The sequence below is a fragment of the Bubalus kerabau genome, chromosome 23 (assembly GCF_029407905.1).
Source record: "Bubalus kerabau isolate K-KA32 ecotype Philippines breed swamp buffalo chromosome 23, PCC_UOA_SB_1v2, whole genome shotgun sequence".
NCBI lineage: Eukaryota > Metazoa > Chordata > Mammalia > Artiodactyla > Bovidae > Bubalus > Bubalus kerabau.
This window is the reverse complement of record NC_073646.1, coordinates 42,065,363-42,081,515: the sequence shown is the minus strand read 5'-3', so window position 1 is coordinate 42,081,515 and position 16,153 is coordinate 42,065,363. Positions and strand designations below refer to the sequence as shown.

At 61.2% G+C, this 16,153-nt stretch overlaps 1 protein-coding gene across 1 annotated transcript in view; it reads right to left on the bottom strand.

The window, feature by feature from the left end:
- The window catches only part of MAD1L1 (mitotic arrest deficient 1 like 1), a 244,884-nt gene that overhangs the window by 177,338 nt on the left and 51,393 nt on the right, over window positions 1-16,153 (bottom strand). The gene's annotated exons all lie outside the window — the stretch shown is intronic.

Sequence of the window (16,153 nt, the reverse complement as noted above, 5' to 3'; positions counted from 1 at the left end):
TCAGTATCTGGTTTGGACCAAAGAACTGGCTCCGCTCCACGGAGAGCTCCCGGCGCTGCTGAAGCGTCCCCCAGACTGTTTCCAAATCAGTTAGGTTTCCTGAAGCCAGATGATGACTCCGCGCTGCATACATTCTCCACAGTTCTCTGGGCCCAGACGGACGGCTTCAGCTCTCTGGGGCTGAACAGCACGTGTCGCCCACTGGCTCAGCACCCCCTGCAGCAGGAGACCTGCCATCTCCCCTCACCGCTCCACCTGGGCACTGCGGCGCCACAGCTGGGCAGCCCGGGGGCCAGGCTACTGTCCGGGACGTGATGCCGCCCCCCAGGGCCGGGTCACGAGGGAGAGGCTGCGGGCCGCCAGCCAGGACTTGGGCACTCGGCTCTCACAGAGCAGTCGCTCCTCAGGAGGACTCTTGAAGCCAAAACTCGAGCAGCCGTTTCAAGAGGTGACAGTCAGAAGCAGCTCTGGATGACCTCTCCGACGGGAGCTGTTTAATCAAGAGTCCTTAGTGCAGGCGGGCGGCCTCTCGGGTGGCGTGTGACATGCGGCTCGCTGGAGACAGCAGACACAATTGACCTCCGTCACAGTGAAGCCGAGGGCCTGGCCCCGAGCCTCCGCCGTCCCAGGTCAATGGCCCACAGGGGCCCCGGCAGTCACTCCAATGAACACCCTGGGTCAGCGGCCGGGCTACCTGCTGGCGCGGAGCCCCTGCGTCCCTGGAGCTCCAGGAGCAGCCCCTTCGCCCGCAGGCGCCCAATGGCCACCTCGCTCTGCTGGCCGGGGAACGCAAGGACCGTCCACCGTGGCCCCAGGAGGAGGCAGCTGCCCTGCCTGCCCTCGTCCTCACTTCTCTCCCCGCGGACACAAGTCCACGGGAAGCAGGAGGAAAGCCTGGCTGCCAGCGGGGGGCGGCACACCACCCTCTGGTGGCTCCAAAGGCTGTCTGGGGTGGCAGGGGAGGGAAAAGCGCTACTGGAACTGACCCTCCCGCCCCCCGCAGAGCAAAGGCCACAGCTGCCGCCCCTGCCGGCGCCAGGGAGACAGACAGGAGGGGCCCCGCGGAGCCAACGGGGACCCAGGCCGGCGCCAGGGAGACAGACAGGAGAGGCCCCGCGGAGCCAACGGGAACCCAGGCCGGCACCAGGGAGACAGACAGGAGAGGCCCCGCGGAGCCAACGGGGACCCAGGGCAGCCAGCACTCTGACCATCTTTCTAGCCCAGAGCCAGCGGGAACTCAGCTCCAGGGCAGGCCTGCAGGACCCCTTCAGAAGCAGCGAGCTGGCAGGGACCCCAGCCCGACCAGGCGGAGAGGGCAGGGGGACACACGCGAGGCCGGCAGGAGCAGGGCGCTCTGCCCTCGGGGTCTAGAGTGTGGGCCCCAGGGGCGGGAAGGCTCCGGGCTCACTCTGTAGGACGGTGAGCCGTGTCTGGGGGGTTCCGGGAGGAGCCTGTCGAGACCCACTCCTGTCTGGTAACATCCCTCCCCACCGTGACCCGCCGCTGACAAGCATGCCGAGGAAATCTGGTTTCTCAAGGGCAAGTTACAGGAAACCCCGGGTGTTTCTTCTCGCCGGGGAGAAAAGCAGACAGTCACCCCACACCTCCAGAGGTGCCGTCTGCACACAGATGGATGGGCAGACATGCTCCCCCGGGACAAGAGAAGACCGCACAGCAGACCACGGGACTAGCGGCTCACGATGGGAGAAACAAACGGAGTTCCTCGGTTCCCGAGAGCCTGCGGGGGCCTGCAGCCTCTCCAGGGTCCTGTCTGCAGCCACCACCATCAGAGGAGCAGAGAGGTGGGCACAAGGGACCCGCAGCACACCAGCGCCTTGGGCTCAACCTCCCAGGGCCCCCAGACCAGCAGCGGAGAGGAGTGACGCCTTCGCCACGAGGCCGCGCCCAGGGCTTCTGACAGAAGAGCAGGCCTCAGGGGCCCAGGACATCTCCACCTCGTAGTGACCTCCCTCCACTGTGCCAGCCTCCTGAGGGCCACGCATGCTCTCTGCAGTCTGCCCATCACAGAGGGCGACGGAGCCGACAAAGCTGAGACGCCCGCGCCATGCCCCAGGGCATCCACAATGAAGAAGCGAGCTCCACGTGCAGACGGGACGTCCGGGGGAGGAGGAGCTGGTCCCCCGCCAGCAGGCACATGTAGCAGCGTCTCTGAGGAGTGGGCGAGCAGCAAGTCAGGAGGCTCCATGGGAGACGCAGGTGCAGCGTCTTGTCCTGCTGGCTTGCTCCCAGCACTGCGGGCCCAGCCCTCTCCTGACCTCCTCCCAGGGCACAGTGGCACCCACGCACTCCACACGCCTGGGCAGCACAGGCCCTGGCTGCCCCCTGTGCCCCTCCTGTGCCCCTCCTGCCTGCCAAGTCCAGGGCGGCACGCAGCACACAGCCCAGGAGGACCGAGGCCTCAGGAGCTGCAGCTGCCTCGAAGACCAGTCGCGTTTGAAACACAGCTCAGTCTCAGAGGACAGGGTTAACTTGCTGGAAACGCATTTGTGAAGGTATTTTACAATTAATGGTAAGACACATTACGGAGTCATTACCCAAAAGGTCATGGACATTTAAACAGATCACAAAATTGTTCCAAAACGCCCCCTCCAGAGCAGCTTTCCTGGATGGCACCCCCTGAGGCCCAGGACACCCTCCTGGGCACCCCGAGTCCTGGGCCGAGACGGCTGGAGACCCTGGCAGCTCCAAGCCAGAGTCCTCTTCCAGCCTCACGCGGGAGGGGCAGGAGACCGGGCGAGCAGAGCTGAGACACCTGAGCCCCAGCCGGGGGCACCTGCAATGAAGAAGCGAGTCTCCAGGTGTGGACAGCACCCAGGAAAGGACCTTGTCCTTCCGCCCCCTCCCTTGGAAGGCCGGGCAAGGGGCACGTCAGGAAGCCTCCACAGAGGCCTGACCCAGAGGCTTAAAAATGGAAGGACACGCGTGTGTTCTGAGGGCTGCCAAGGCATAATCCCCCTCGTTCCTCTGGCTTTATGAGAGGCTATATTAAAAATGGTTTATACATAATAAAATCTGTTACATTTATGGCAAGAAAATATGGAAAGACAATAAAATTAGCAGAGCATAGAAATGAGAGAATGCTAAACATCCTTGGCTCTCCAACAGGAACAGAGAAGGAACAGTCAAGATTTTAAATGGAAGGAATTTAACCTGATTTGAAATTCAAAGTTCCGTTTCTCCCTCCCTGCTGAGCCCGGTTCCAGGGGGCCCTGCTTGGCATGGGCAGCCCTGCTGGGGTCTCCCGGCTCATGCTCACAAAGGGGGCCTGGCACACCCTGCTGGCACCGGGGGAACCCTGGGCTTTGGTCTGTGTACCCCCCCCTCGTCCCAGCCTCTCTCTACCGTGACCCCAGCCCCTCCGCCTCCCCGCCTCAGCACAGCCCCCACCCCAGGCCCCAGCGGTGGCGGCACACCAGGCCAGAAGCACCGCATGGCGCGGCAGCCGCGCCCAGCCCTGCGTCCTGGCCCAGCGGGTGTGCGTCCATACACAGTAGCTGGCAGCCACCTGGGTCCGACACCCCTGCCAGCACAGGCTGAGGAGCCTCGCCACCCGGTGCACCTGCCGCCCGCCGGGAGCAGCTGCCCACGGCGCCAGGCCGGCCGGAGCCCACGCCTCCCGCTCAGCGGAGCCTCTCCCATGCCCCCAGGCCGCCAGGCCAGCAGGATAAACTAACCGCGCTAGCCTCGAGACCCTGACTGCCAGGATGCTCCTTCTATAGGCCCATCCGTCTTGGTTTGTTGTAAATGAAAAGACATTATTTTTAAAGCAGTTTTCGCTTTACAGCCTCCCACCCACTCTCCCCTAACAGCCCACCTCAGTGCAGCATGCTGGTCACACAATGAGCGGACACACTGCTACGTGTCACATTAGGGTCCATCTGTCGGGCTGTATGTTCAACAGGTTCAGAGAAATACACGATGTTATGTAGCCCCCATTCCTCGGTCATGCAGAGGAGTTTCACTGCGCCAAAAACTTCTCCACCCCTCCGTCCCCCGAGCCCCGGTAACCACCGTGCCCCTGCCATCCCCAGACCACCATACACTTGGAACTGGGCACTATGTGCCTCTCCACCTTGGCTTCTCCCACTTAATAACGTGCATTTACGGTTCCTCCACATCTTTTCATGACCTGATAGCTCACTTCTTTCTCCTCTTTGGATGTATCAGGTCACCCATTCATTTACCGAAGGACATCTTGGTTGCATCTCTGTTGTGGCATTTATCAACAAAGCTGACAGAAACACCTGTGTGCAGGTTTCTATGTGGACCTAAGTTTTCACATCTCTTGGATAAATACTGAGGACCCTGAGTCCTGGATTGCAGGGGAGCATGTTTGCTTCTGTAAGAAACCCCACGCTGCCTTCCAGAGCGACTGCGCCACGCTCGCCCCGGCAGCAATGAGGCTCTGTCGCTCCGCACCCCCAGGAGTGCTGGGTGTTGCCCGCGCCCGGCTTTGCCCACCCTAACAGCGGTGTGCTGGTATCTCACTGTCGTTTTAGTCTTTCCCTGATGACCCAACGTGGGAGCCTCTCATATGCTTATTTGCCTCTGTTTATCTTCTCTGGTGCGTAGAAGGCAATGGCACCCCACTCCAGTACTCTTGCCTGGAAAACCCCATGGACAGAGGAGCCTGGTGGGCTGCAGTCTGGGGGTCGCGAAGAGTCAGACACGACTGAGTGGCTTCACTTTCACTTTTCACTTTCATGCATTGGAGGAGGAAATGGCAACCCACTCCAGTGTTCTTGCCTGAAGAATCCCAGGGACAGGGGAGCCTGGTGGGCTGCCGTCTCTGGGGTCCCACAGAGTCGGACACGACTGAAGCGACTTAGCAGCAGCAGTAGCAGCAGCATGTTCTCTGGTGAGGTGTCTGTTCAGATCTTTTGGTCATGTTTTAACTGGGTTGGCTTTTACTTTTGGGTTTTAAGAGTTCTTTTTACATTCTGGATGCCAGTCCTTTATCACATACAGGTCTTGCAGATGCAGGTGATCCTGGAACAACGCAGGTCTGAACTGCACAGCTCCACTTGCACACGGGTGTTCTCAGCAGCGGTCTGTGGCTGGCGGAAGCGAGGACGCAGACCATGAATGACACAGGTGCACGCCTGCACTGTTCAAGGGTCAGCTGTGCTTCTCCCACTCTGTGGTTTGTCCTTTCATTCTCTGAACAGCATCTTTCATGGAGCTGAAGTTTATGGTTTTAACGAGGTCCTGCTCGCCAACTTTTTCTTTCACAGACTGTGGCTCTGACGCTGCTTTTGGAAAGTCACTGCCCAACTGAGAGTCAGCCACACCCAGTCCTCCACCTTGCAGGACAGTCGTGGTTCTGCGTGTTACACCTAGGTCTGTAGTGCATTTTGAGCTCATCTGTGTGAGAGCGAGAGGTCTGCATCTGGATCCACGTGCCTGTTCAGCCTGTGGACGTGCAGTGGCCCCAGCACCTTTGCTGAAATGACTGCCTTTGCTCTCTCACCAAAGCACACCGCCTCTCCCAGGGTGCTCCTGGGGCCTCGCTCTGCCCCACAGCTGGCTGGCTGCTCCCCCCACAGCACTGCACTGCCCCGCTTTCTGCAGTCTGGAAGGTCTGGGAGGCCAGGGAGGTCCGGGAGGTCTGGGAGGCCTGGGGGGGGTCTGAGGGGTCTGGGAGGTCTGAAAGGCCTGGGAGGCCTGGGGGGTCTGGGGGGTCTGGGAGGGCTGGGAGGCCTGAGGGGTCTGGGGGGGTCTTGGAGGTTCTGGGGGTTCTGGGAGGCCTGGGAAGCCTGGGGGGTCTGGGGGGTCTGGGAGGCCTGGGGGGTCTGGGAGGTCTGGGAGGCCTGGGGGATCTGGGGGGTCTGGGAGGGCTGGGAGGCCTGAGGGGTCTGGGGGGGTCTTGGAGGTCTGGGGGTTCTGGGAGGCCTGGGAAGCCTGGGAGGCCTGGGAGGCCTGGGGGGTCTGGGGGGTCTGGGAGGCCTGAGGGGTCTAGGGGGTCTGGGAGGCCTGGGGGATCTGGGGGGTCTGGGAGGCCTGGGGGGTCTGGGGGGTCTGGGAGGCCTGGGAGATCTGGGGTGTCTGGGAGGCCAGGAAGGCTAGTCCTTCAACCTTGTTCTTCTCCTTCGACGCTGTACTGGCTCTTCCCGGGCTCTTGGTCTTCACACAAACTTTAGAATCAGTTTGCCCACATTCTGATTAGGACTGTATTCAATACACATATCATGCTGAAAAGAACTGACAAGATGACAGGATTGAGTCTTCCTATCCATGAACATGGAACATCTCTGCTTCAGATCTTTAACGTCTCTCATCAGATGTCTATAATTTTGCTCGTTAGACCTTGCACAAAAGTTTTGTTTGGTTTTTACCTTAGAATCTGTCTGTTTTGGTGCTAATGTAAGTGACATAATGTTTTAAATTTCAAACTAAATGTTCACTGACTTAAATATATTAACCTATGGCCTGCAACCCTGCTATAATCGCTTATTAGTTCTAAGAGCTTTTTGCTTGAGTCTCTGGGATTTCTATATAAACAATCATATCATCTGCAAACAGTTTTATTTCATCCTTCCTCCCACTGTGCACATTTTATTTCCTATTTCTGGTCTTACTGCATTAGCTAGGATTTCCAGTATGAAGTTAAATTGGACATCCTTGACTTGTTCCTAAATCTTGGCAAGAAAGCCTCTAGTTTCTTACTTGGATGAAAGATGGAAATATCTGACAAGAAATCAGCCTCTCTATCCACCACAGGATAAATAAAACCCTGCCCGCTTAGGTAGCAGCCATCACCACTGAGTGAGCCCAGCAATTGTACGAGCTCTGGGGACGCCCTGTCCTCTCTCATTAAGCGCTATTCCTGGACCCCAGAGTCTTATGCTCTCCAGGCACATGGTGGCCCCCCTGTGCTCCAAGAGCCCCAGTTCTTAACGTAACCAGGAATCAGGTGGGAAGCAACCTGGAGCCAGGCAGGCTCCCACACTGACCACTGGGAACAAGAACAGCTGGAAGGGGGAGGTGGGAGGGGGTTCAGGATGGGGAACACATGTATACCCGTGGAGGATTCATGTTGATGTATGGTAAAACCAATACAATATTGTAAAGTTAAAAAAAAAAAGAACAGCTGGAAGGAAAACCAGCTCTGCTGCTGAGGACCTGAGACCCCTGCCACTCTGCCACTCTGCCACACGGCAAAACTAGCTATGCTCTGAGACAGGAACAGCCCCTTCCGGGAAACACCACAACTGGGGAAAGCTTCTCAGACACTTAGTGGCTGAGGAACGTGACAAAACGCCCCCGTCCTCAGAGAGCAGCCCCCTCCCCACGCTCCACCCCACCTCTGCCCCAGCTCCCCTGGGTGAGAGGAGGGGGTCCCGCGGCCGCTGAGCGCCAGAAGACCAGCCTGCAAAGGTTTGCCGAGAGAGGCTAGAGAGTGCCCAAGACTGCCTGGCGCGCCAGAGAGCAGCGAGAACCCGTGTGCGCTCTCCTGGGCTTGTTCTTTCAAACGAGCCAGCGCCAGCGGGGCTGCACGGCTGAGCAGGAAGTCCTCAGGCTCAGGGCTCCCGAAGTGCACACAAAGCGTCAGGAAACTTGAGAGCAGCGTCAGAAAGACGCTGTGACCCCTCCTGCATGGAAGTCACGGGGCACAGAAAACCCAAGCCTCGGGCCCGAGGACCCCACTTTCGGCCTCCTCAGCGGCCGATCGAGGGGGTGGCCGTCTGCACGGGCCCCTGCCACAAGCAGTCTCTGCTCGCCCCGGCTGGCCTCCCTGAATCCCTTCCAGTGAGACAAGGAAGCGGAAGTTCTGAGGCACCAAGAGTCAGGGACCAACCACAGGATCTCTTCACCATCTCCTCATCCAACAGCAAACAACATTCAAGGATTATTCACTTCTGCTTTCATCCAAGCGTCTGTGGAAACCTAGATTCTAACGCACCTGTGGAGGCAGCCAGCAAAGAAGACTCTGCCTGCTTCCCCAGGGTGGAGGTGACCCGGGCGCCTCTTCAACCGCAGCGGCTTGCCAAGTGGTATTTCCTCACTGGAGGGCTCTGAGCCCAGGTCTGTCCTCTAACAGAATCGTCACAAAGCAGATTAGGGATCCCTGGGCCATCCACCCGCTGGCTGAGCCTGGCTGAGGACCATCACCTCACTTTTCTGCGGTCACAGCCCTGCTGCCCTCCGCCAGGGCTGCACGCAGGACAGCGTTCCCTCCTCCGCGTCCCGGGCCTGCGGTCCAAAGGAAGTGTGCCCAGGGCCCCCTCTGCCTTCAGCCAATGGGGCCAATGCCCCTTGACCCACAGAGTCAGGTAACCTGGCCTGGAAGTGCAACCTGGCCCTCCGGCCAGGCCTGCCTCTGGTCTCTGGAGGAACCTGCCTCTGGCGACGGCCCGGAGCCCTGAGCGAGCACCAGTGTGGGGCAAAGAGCATGCGCACTGGAAGAAGCTGTCATTCAAACAGTTCTGGAGGCTGGGCAGTGGCACAGGCCACGTCCCGCGAGCCCCAGCAGCCACAAGAAGTCCAGCCGGGGACGCCCCAGTCCATGCCGCGTGAGGTCTCCATGTGGAGAGAGGCGATACCCGCAGCTGGGGAGCCGCACCTCTGACACCCTGGTCTCCAGAGGCCAGGCGTCCACTTGGCCATGCTGACGAAAGCCGACGGCACCTCAGCTCATGCGAGAGCTCCCATCAGAGCCCTCACCAAGTGACCGTCACTCAGTCCGTCTCCAAGAAAGCCAAGAGAGTGGGTGATGCCGCGGGTCTATGATGCGGGAAGGCGGCCTTGAGGCCACGATCTCGTGGCCAGAAGTTCACAAAGATAAAACAGACCATAACATGTGACTCTGACTTTGTTTACCACTTAGTAGATGTATCCCCACGGAGATGACACAATTTCAGGTGAAGGTCAGGATCTCTGCAGTCTGGGTCTAAACAAGCCTCAGTCTCCCGGGGTCTCCAAGGACTGTCCGGGCTGCTGCTCCATTATTCAGACTCTGAAGAGCCCTCAAGAGGCTCCTCTACACACACCAAGCCACACGGCTACAGCCCCGAAGCACCTGGTCACTCCCCGGAGCCACGCCTGGCTGAAGATCAGACACCCCCGGCCCCTTCAGGTGCCCTTGGAGGGCTCCCCGTCCTGGTCAGTGCTTGGGATCTCCAGCTGGCTCCCCGCCACCCCAACACCAGAAGCAAAGGTACGCCCAATCTCACTAGTGGCCCAACGTGAAGAAACGAGAAGACCGTCCAGCCGGCCACAGGCCAGCCCCTCACTCGTCCTCAGTGATCTGGTAACGACCCAGCACAGAGGAAGGCAGGGCCTCTCCCCCCGCAGACAGAGGCCCCGGCACAGCCTGGCCCTCCTGCCCTGCGCCGCACCCAGGGGCAGCAGAGCATGGCCACACCCTCACCAAGGGCCGGGCTCTCTCCCCACACCCAGCTGCCTCAAAGGCATGGCCACGCTGGAGCCAGGGGCAAGCACTTCTGACGGTGGGCAGGGGGTGGCGGCAGGGGAGGGTCCATTGCACGCTCAGGAACAGCCTGGATCCGTCCACCAGAGCCTGCCTCGGACACCGCAGGGGGAGGCCTGGCCACGTCCACACCAAGCATCCTGCCCCCAGAGAGAAGCCGGTGTGGCCGTCAGCGTTCAGGTGGGCCCCCGGGCACAGCATCCGCCTCCACGGGATGGGGAGGCACGTCCGGGCACATGCTGCCCCCGCGGCGATCCTCCCACAGCCACGGCCACAGAACTCACCACTCAAAGGGATGTCGTTTCAGGGATGAACATTTTTTCCAGTGCTTGAATAAAAGGGGGAGTTTCACATTTTATCCACTTCCACATCTCTTAACAATAAAAACTTATTTAAAAGGCCCATGAATATGTAAATGACGTTTTAAATATGGAAATGCAAAACATGCAAGAAAACAGTCTGGGTGTGAAATATTAACGCATCTCATCTTGCTGAGAAGACAACACAAGCTGGCTGAAGCAAGGACGAGGAGCCCCAGCCTCTGCTTGGCGGGGGAGCGGCCTGGGGGAGGAGGGCTGCTGGGGCGGAGGGGGGTGCCCCGCAGCTGTGTCCCAGGAGCGCCTCTGCCAGCAGGTCCTGCCCCTCAGGCCACTTCCACTGCCTCCCGGCCCCCTGCTCTGCCCTCTCCCTTGTCCAAAGCCACTGGACCAAACCAAGCATCTTTGCTGGTGCAAGCTCAGACTGCACACTCTGCCCCATAGCGTCCACTCTGCCCGCCGGGCGGACGGCAGGGAGGGGTGCCCCAGTGAGAGCCGCGTCCTCCACCCCGAGCAGGGCCAGAGAGCCCATGAGGACAGGGTCACCCTTGGGACGTGAGCGCAGGGCCCCCCTCCAGGGTCAGAGGCAGGGCATCTGACTACCGGCCACGCTGAGCACAGACTGGCCACAGGCCCACCCGAGGCTCAGAGCCTTCAGGTCCACGCATGGAGCAGAGGGCCTGGGGGCTGGCCACAGTCCTCACCCAGCGATGCCAGGGCCTCCGTGGGCCACAGCCCCAGGGGGGTAGCACCCCTGTGTGTGTCCACAGGAAGTGAGCGCCCCAAAAGCAAGAGGCTGACAACCCCTAACAGAACAGAGCCTCCCTCCCTCCAGGGAGCTCACAGGGCTTTAGGGGACTTCTCGGAAGACGATGACCGGAAAGCAGTGAGCAGGCCTCTCTCTGTGCAACAGGAACCCAGGGAGGACGAGCTGTTGCTGCTCCGAGCATGGTCCCTGGACCAGCCGCTTCGGCTCCACAGGCGCGCCTGCAGGGAACACGGAGCTGGCCACCCCTGCAGACCTGCCGAGCCAGAGCCTGCGGGAGCCCAGCGCTGACCCCACAGAGACCAGGCAGCGGAGGAGCCGCCATGCCCAGCGCCAGGGGAGCCTCGGGGATCGCGCCAGCCAAGCGCCGACTGCAGCCACGGGCTTCCACACACAGCCCCTGCCTTGCCCTCACACGAGCCTGGGCAAAACCACCAGCACTGCCAGTGGGGTCCTTTGTGGGCCTGGCACCACCAGGACCCCGGATGGACTGGGTTCTCCCTCAGGGTGATGGGGCTTGGTCTCAGGGACAGAAGCCAGGCGGCCACAGTCTAGAAAGTGAGAGCAGCTCCTGAGGCTCAGGGCCAAGCCGGAACAGCCATCAGCCCTGGAGGTCCACGCCCACCCTAAGGGGGATGGCGCGGGGCCTCGCCTCCACGCCCCACCCCAAAGGCCTCGTCCACACTGGTGGGGAAGCAGCTGGTGGCCTGGAATCCACCACTCAAGGAGAGGACACAGACACTGTCCCCGGGGAAGCATCTGCAAAGGGCCCTCACCCGAGGAGCCTCCAGGCACCGCCCTCCCGCGCGCGCGGGCCCATCCTCTCTAATTGGCCGCAGAATTTATAGCCTGGAATAGCCCTCCCTCCGGGGAGGCCACAGAGGAGGTTCTGAGGAGAGTCAGAGCAAGTGGCTCGGAGGGCTGCAGGCACCACCTCACGTCCAAACACGGCACTGCAGGCGGGCGCAGACCCTCAGCCGGACCGAGGCCCGTGCCCCCCACTGCACAGCGGCGAAGCGACTCTTCCTGCCCTGAGTCCCAAGCAAGGAGGGAGGTGTGAGGGATAAAGGGGCGAGGGCACGAGCAGATGGCCAGGAGAGACCTGTGTGTCACCTTCTGGTTACCAACTAGGCCAGAAAACGGTTCTTAGAGAGAATGACTCTCACCTTGTTAGATCCAGCCAGAATTGCGGAAAACAGCAAAAACCCGGGAAACATCACCCGAGATGACGCGAAGCCAGGGCAGCTACAGGAGGATGGCTGCCTGTGTCTCCAAGTGCCCCTGGGCCCCCAGGGTCCCATGAACGACCAGCCGAGGGCGCGCGGCCTGAGCAAGAGCCTCCTGCTCTGCCACCATCGAGCCCACGGCCAGTGCCTCACAGGGCCATGGAGCCCATACGCGCACGACCACCAGGAAGACCGCGTGGAGACCAGCTGTCAGAGGCCTCTGGTTCCACACCTCCTGCCAAAGGCCATTAGGTCTCATGGCACCAAGAGCTGAGCAAACAGGCGAGCCTCTGTCTCCATCACTGAGAACCCCAGGGCCACCACTGCAGAGACAATGATGGCCAGGACGAGCAGGAGAGCTGGCAGGGAGGGCCAACACGTCCTCCAGCGGCTCCCGCGTGGGACGGGGGCACACCCCCCCAACAGCCTGGGGCTCCTGTGCCGCCCTGCCCCCTCCAGTGGGGACAGAGGGCCGGGAGGGGCCCAGAGGGCGCACAAGCCGCCCCGGCAGGAAGCTGAGGCGGGCCGCGCAGGGCCTGCAGCAGCACCACAGCGCCCTCCAGTGGAGGGAGATCGCCCAGTCGAGGCCAGGCCACGGGGCGGGGGCGCCACGCACAACGGCAGGGCACACAGGGGCAAGGCGAAGCCTGGCCCCTCGATGGCACCCTGGCTGCCCGGCAGGACGGCACGGTCAGGGACCGGCTGACCCGTGCAGAGCCTGCCTGACCTGGGCTCCTGCCAGCCTGATGTCCGGCCTGGCGCCCCGGGATGGGCAGAGCACAGGCTCCCACGCTGCAGGCCTCACTCTGTCTGCCTGGCACATCCCCGTGCGCTCAGCCGAACCACTCATCCATTCCCTCGCTCAACCAGAGCGCGGCGGGCAGCCCTCTGGGCCCAGGGAGCGCGGCTGGCAGCGGGGACACAGCATGTGGGGAGCGTGGTGAGGGCCTGCGGGCACAGTGCCGCTTCAGGCAGAGGCAGCAGGAACCATGCAGGCACGAGCCCTGCAGGGAGGGGGCGGCTCCCGGGACACCTGGGGGCGGGGGCAGGGGGCGCATCCAGGCGAGGCCGCCGGGGGAACGGAGCCGGCTCGCGTCCGCCTGCCCCACAGACGCCCCTGTCCGGGGCGAAGAGGACCGCAGAGCAGCTCTCTGGCGTTCCCACCCGCCTGGTCAGCTGCAGGCTGAGGTGGAGTCGCATCCTCACCCACCTGGAAGGGGCGCCCCGGTCTAGATGCTACCCTGGCTACATCCCACGTGCCAACTGCCCTCCCCATGCTTCACACACTTTTCTAACAGATCTCAGTGTCCAAAGCTGCATTTCCAGCTCCCACTGCCTTCACCTGCTCTTCTGCTAAGTTCTCCGGCGACATGAGAAGAAACAGCACCATCCACAAGCTCTTACCAAAAACTTCATCCTGTCTTTCTGTGTCACCTGTCACAGTGGGTCCACAGCAAACATAGCACCCCCATCTTTCAGGTGTGCCTCTGTCCACCCCCTCCTCCACCCCGCCACACACACACACACACACACGAGACAGACCTGCTCACTCCTAATCTGCCTGCTGGGAAACACCACTGGCTGCCCTGCGCTACCCTGAAGTCATGCTTTCCCCAGGACTCCGGGCGCTGCAGGCTGAGTTGCTTCGGTCGTGTCCGACTCTGTGACCCCCTGGACTGCAGCCCGCCAGGCTCCTCCGTCCGTGAGATTTCCCAGGCAAGAATGCTGCAGTGGGGCGCCATGCCCTCCTCCAGGGGATCTTCCTACCCAGGGACTGCACCTGCGTCTGCTGCGTCTCCTGCGTCGGGAAGCAGGGTCTAGACCACGAGCGCCACCTGGGAAGCCCCTGGCGCTGCCGGGCTCCTCAAACACTAACAGGTGAAGCAAGGGCTCTTGTGAGGCGCGTGCAGCCCAGAGCGGGAGGCTGGTCTTCAGAGCACGCTGCGGTCGTCAGAGCAGCCCAGAGCTGGCACGTGCGTCGGGCGCGAAGCGCCCCAGGGAGCCGGGCTCGGCAGGCGCGCACAGCGCGTGGCAGGCAGAGGCCGAGGCTGCCCGGCTTCCCCTCACCCGCTCCCACAGCAGGTCCCCCGGATCCGCACCGAGGGCCTGGCCCGACACGTCACACCTGCAGGCGCATGACACACGGCTCCACCACGCAGAGCAACGCGTGACAAAGGGTGGTCTGCAGCCACACCTAGCGCCTCTCCAGGGCCTGGCTCCAGCCTCAAACAGTGACGTGGAGCTCCCAGGACGCACAGACCAGGATTCAAATCCTGCCTCTACAGCTTCCTAGCTGACACGGGGCTCAGCGCTCTGCTGGGGGACAGAGACAGCACCATCGTGCAGGGCTCAGGGGAGACACCATGCGCGAGGCAGTCAGCACGCAGCCCAGCACCGGAAATACTCTCAGTACCACCACACGTGCACAGGGAGAGCCTTCAGCACACCCCCCATGAGGACCAAGACCAGCCACAGGAACAAGACCAACACTGGGTGGCCACGAGTGGAAGGCAAGGTTCCCTGGGCTGTGATTAAACTCCAGTCCTAAGGCAGGCACCGACAGGCCGCTCTCAGTAGTGACCCACAGTGCCTCTGGAGCTGTCTGTCCCAGGAGGACCACGGTGCAGAAAGCAGAGACCAGCCCACCGGGCCAGGGCACCCTGCTCACAGAAAGGCCCACCAACAGCAGCTCTCCCCAAGGTCGCCCGACAGGACATCGGCTGGAACTCAAGGCCACAGAGGACTTCCCGGCGCCACATACACACCACCTGTTTCCTGAGCGCAGCTGATGACGAGGCTCCTCCTGCCATCTCGCCTCATCCTCTAAAGAGCCCCGAAAGCCTCCAGCCAGAACCGCGCTTGCCTGGGGCTGGGCAGAGCCCAGCTTCCACTCTCCTGCCAAGGCGCCTCTCCTGGTCTAGCCTGGATTCTGCCCAGCTGCACCGGCTCTCGGAGGGAACCCAAGGGTCCTGAGAGGCGGACGAGCGGCCCCCACTCCCCCAGACCACCTGCCCTCCGTGCTGGACCGCTCCCTGCAGCGCGAGTCCATTTCCAAACCCAGCCCACAGAAGAGACGGGGTGCCTGACTCACTCTCTAGGACCACAGACCGAGCCACGCTCGCAGCTCTGAGAGGCTGACTTTCCTGCTGCTGCTCAAGCAAGTAACCTGGAAAGCGCCTCACAGTTTGGCGGGAGAAAGATGCAGACAAGCTTCCTCTCCTGTAATAGTTCATTCTGTTTCAAATTCAAAGTAAAATAAAGAGGACCGCGTGGAAAAATGTTAAAGCTTTAATTTCGAGTCACTTTTAATGCCCGTTTCATCTGACAGCAACTTTGAAAGCAAAAGGCAATCTTTATCATTTGAGGTTTTTAAACTAAATTGATGTGATTATGTCCAACACAACCAGATGCTTCTAAAACCAATTTTCAAAGTGACATCAGCCCCCAAAATAAGAAAGCCTTCCTTTGGTTATTAATAAACTATTAACACGCAGTCTGCACAGGGGGTGAGGCTGCGGGGGGTGACCACGGCCCACAGGCTGACCTCACAGACCCCTTCCCACCAGCCCGTCAGGGCGAGGGTGAGCATCCAAGGTCCCTCTTGGTCACCATCCTTTCAGCCGCCCCGAGCCCTTCCCTCACCGGAGGGGCTGACCTCACACGGCGGTCCACCTTCAAGTGACTCTAAGTGGGAACCGTCTAGTTTAACCCCATCCTCCGTGGGCACCTGGTCTGGGGCAGGGAGCGTGACTGGGGGTAGTCTGCCAGCAGTGGGGGTCCTAGGAAAGGTTTCCTTGTTCCAAAAAGGAAGAGGCCTCTCCTGCCTCTGACTCGACACCCAGGATGTAGGTAGCCACCCTGCATACATGAGAGAAGCCTGCCTAGGCCCCAGAGGAGGGAGGCGGATGGCAGTGGACAGGCCCATGCGTGGTTCAAGAGGAGCAGGCTGGCACGTAGGCGTGCTCCCCTTTCCCGGCACAGAGCTCTACAAAGCCCTGGAATTTCCTGAACAGTGAATGATGTGAGTGTCCCTACGGCCAGACCCCTGGGTGGCGTGGGGCTGGGGGGGTGGAGGGTGCCTCTAGAGGAACCAACGCTGGGAAGAGAGGTGGGAAGTTCCACCTGCCCCCTCCCTGCCGCCTCCAGGGAGGGGAGTGGGCTGGAGACCTAGGAAGTCACCAAAAGCCGAGACTTAACCAAGCAGGAAAGTCACAGAAACCCTGAAAGGGGGCCTCCGAGGCGGCGGACACGAGGCGGCGATGGGAGGGCAGCACAGCCAGAGCGGACAGGGCAGCCCTGCCCCCACCCCACACAAGCCTGGGGCGTCTCTTCCCGTCCAGCTGATCTGAGCTGCACGCTTCACAATAAACCCGTGATCCAAGACAGAGCGCTT